Source organism: Hipposideros armiger, unplaced genomic scaffold (genome assembly GCF_001890085.2).
Source record: "Hipposideros armiger isolate ML-2016 unplaced genomic scaffold, ASM189008v1 scaffold_10, whole genome shotgun sequence".
Taxonomy (NCBI): Eukaryota; Metazoa; Chordata; class Mammalia; order Chiroptera; family Hipposideridae; genus Hipposideros; species Hipposideros armiger.
In genome coordinates this window covers 5,901,774-5,905,283 of record NW_017731360.1, presented here as the reverse complement: position 1 = coordinate 5,905,283, position 3,510 = coordinate 5,901,774, and the positions used below count along the sequence as shown (strand labels likewise).

The following is a 3,510-nucleotide window of genomic DNA, read 5'->3' as shown; positions in this document are numbered from 1 at the left end:
GACTCTGCAGGAAAGAGAGGCTGGCATCGTGGATGTGCACAAAGAATTTAGGCCAAGACAGCCTTATCTCCTATTCATTTGTACGAAAGATCTGCCCTGTTGCCTCCTTTGCTCACCCCGGGATTCTGAAATGGTTTAAAGATTGGCAACAGGGCACTTGAGAGGAAAACATTAAACGTTTACATGATTTGGGGATTTCTGAAAAGACCTCATGTTTAAAGCAGAGATTCTAAGGGGTAACAGGATCACCTGCACCATTTATTAGCTTTGAGACACTGGGTCCCACACAAACTGCTCTGCACTGGTTTCTCCTTTATAAAATGAGTTTACCACCATCTACGTGTATGAAAGTAAAATGAAATTATTTCTGAGTGAGGTTATAGTCTGAAAATTATAAAGAACTACAAAAATGTCAGTTATTTGTATTCTGAGTTAATTTTATCTCATTTAAAAGTATGTTTTAAAGATTATACTTAGTGGTATTGTACTTAGCAACGTTAAACAATAATGTAAATGTTTGCCCACTGAAATTGGTTCTGTTATTTACAAATAAAATTGTCTCAAGTATGGGAAAAGAAAAATTCAGGACTCTCTGCTCTGTTCTACAACTATTCTGTAAACAAATAATGAATTTGTTACTATATAGTGTTCCCACTATCATGAGTAATCACAGTAAAACTAATGATCAGAACTCTGTAGGGTCACTTACACGCTCCCCTCACCCTGCCAACAGACACACAGACGCACAAGAGCAAAGGGAGAACTTGATCTGTGGGCAGTAAAGATGGTCAGGTATGAGAAGAGATCATTGGGGCTCAGGCTTCTCTTCTAGTGCTCATCCACCATTTTTACCAGACCCAGAAGAATAACCAGTTTGATTAAAACAAAACAAGCTATTTTTCTCCTGGCATTAAAAAGAGGGGGCAAAACCACTAACCACATCCCCAAGGAACCCAGGCACCTGTTTGGGAAGTGGCAGGATTTTACAGTTACTCCCTGTTTATCTAACACCTTCAACTGAAGATCTCAAAATACTTTGCAAACATTAATTAAGCCTCTCAATTCAGGAAAGGATTAGGACTATTTCAGATAAGAAAAATAAAGAGGCTGTTAACATTAAGAATCAGAAAAGAAAATAGATTCTAGCACCTTTGGCTCACTCAATGTTGTCCTTAAGCTACACTCGATGAAATGACCCAAACAGTAGCATCTGCAATAACGACAAGCCCAGAAGTTTACGCTTTTTAAAACTGAAGCTGGGAGGTGACAATATTGGCCTTGGTTAGAGTTAAGACCAGTGTGCACAATGGTTTTATGATCCTGAACAAGTCGCTCAATTTATTTAAACTTGTTTCCTCTTCTGTAAAACTAGATCAAATCTACCCTACAATGTTGCAAGGATCAAATTAAATTATGTATGCCTGGTACATGGAAAGCCAGGCTGCTTTCTTTCCCCAGACTTCACCTTCCTTAAACCCACAGATAACACATTTTTTAAAAATTATATATAGGAGGAAGAGGGGTGGTAGAAGAAGATAAAGGGGGTCAAATATATGGTGACGGGAAGGAGAACTGGCTCTGGGTGGTGAACACACATTTCAATATATAGATGATGTATTATAAAATTGTACACTTGAAACCTATATAATTTTACTAGCTAATGTCACCCCATTAAATTTAATAAAAATTTAAAGAAATTAAAATTATATATAAAGTTGTTATAATTCTTGTAGCTAATTAAAAAAAAACTCTGGATGATAACTAATCCAATACTTGGCTAAATTAGGAAATGGCCTAATTCTTTAATAACTTCCAAATCAGTAATGGTTTAAAGTTGTCATCAAGATTGTAAATTAATTCCTGTCCATTTTTATTGATGTGAGCAAAGTCAGATTGACTTCGAGAAATAAAAAACAAAAAGGGAGCTATTCCAGAATGATAATCAGTGGTGCCACATTTCTCAGTTAAAATTCAAGGAAATTCACATTTCAAAAAAGGAGTTAATATACTATTCCCAAATTAACCATGCAGTGTTCACTTAAATTCCTTTGGTTCAGAAAATAGACTGACAGTGTCTGTAAAACGTGGATACCATATAAATTAACCTCTTAAGGCCAGTAAGATCACCAGACTACCCCATATAAACAAAAACTTCCAAGAGCCTACATGGTCCTTTCTGATACTTATTAACTGAAAGTGAAAGTGACCTACCATAGATAGACAGGATAGATAAAACAGTACTTTTGACCACATCACTTCAAAGTAATTTAGAAGCCCCATCTCAGTGAGGTTAAATAACACACCCATCTCTAAACAAATGTGGCAGAATAGAAAACAGAAGCTAACTCTTACTCCCCTAGACCCTCTCCGAGGACTTCTTTTGAAAGAGACAAACAGGAGCATCATGGAAATCTTTAAAGAGCTTTGATATGTAGGCTACAATGAAGAGCCCTTCTTAACTCCTTTGAAGTAAAGGATCACGCAGCTTTTTACTAGCATTACATTTAAACTCTGCAAGGAGTTCCTAGCATCTTTTTGTCCCCCCAAAATGACACACAAGAATAAAACGATCTGCCCAAGGTCAAAGAGCAGGTAAATTACCACAGTCTGACTCCCAACTACTTAGATAAGCCTCTCTTTGCTGCGTGCAACCATTCATGGGATGTACTGACAGTAATACATAGTCAGATTTCAAAAAGTGGGGGGAGGAGGGTCTCCAATGAATGCTCCAGATAGCGAAATCCGGTAGTGAAATTATGTCTCTGCAGATACTGCATATTTTCTCACTGACCTTAAAAAATTCAGCATACACGGTGCATTAGAGACCCTCATCAAGAACTCAAGATCAGAGGGACTGGGAGACACGTTTTCTCCTACCAAATCAACCTCTAGGCATCCTTCTTTCTCAGTGACCCACTGCTTCCTGGACAAAGAAAGGGTCTGTTTACTCCTCACCCTGCCCAAAGCAGCAGTGTAAGAACCACAGGGGGCCTCCCAATAGCTTGGCACAGAAGACACACAATGTCCAGGGTGCCCCCAGAGTTCTGCCAGTGAGCTGTCTTTTCTCCCTAGTGCCATTCTCATCATCCCCAACTTTCAGTAGAAGTGGTCAGGGAGAGCACACCTCCTGCAATGCTGCTAAGTAAGCCACTGGCCAAATGGACACACCTCTCCGAAGCGTTGCCCCTCAGAATATTCTCATTCCGTCTTTTGCCATAGATCCCCTCAGTAAGAGATGCCCCTTACTTACCTCTAGACAGAGGGGCATTTACCAGACAAGAAACTGCTGCGCTTCCTGACTTGATGGGTGGCTCCCCCCTTCACCAGCTGCTCAGCCCCCGCCTCAAGCTCTTGGGCAGGGGTGGGGGTGTTGGGTGCCTTCACCGCAACTCGTCTGGGCTTGCGGATGATTACCAGTTACCAACTACCCTCAGATGCCGCCTCCCTCTCCACGCATCATCCCTCACTTCTCCCTCCACGCTGAGAGACACAGACACAGACACAGACACA

General features: G+C 40.4%; 1 protein-coding gene across 1 annotated transcript in view; it reads right to left on the bottom strand.

Moving 5' to 3' along the window:
* Positions 1-3,510, bottom strand: part of RNF19B (ring finger protein 19B) — a 19,959-nt gene that overhangs the window by 15,208 nt on the left and 1,241 nt on the right. The gene's annotated exons all lie outside the window — the stretch shown is intronic.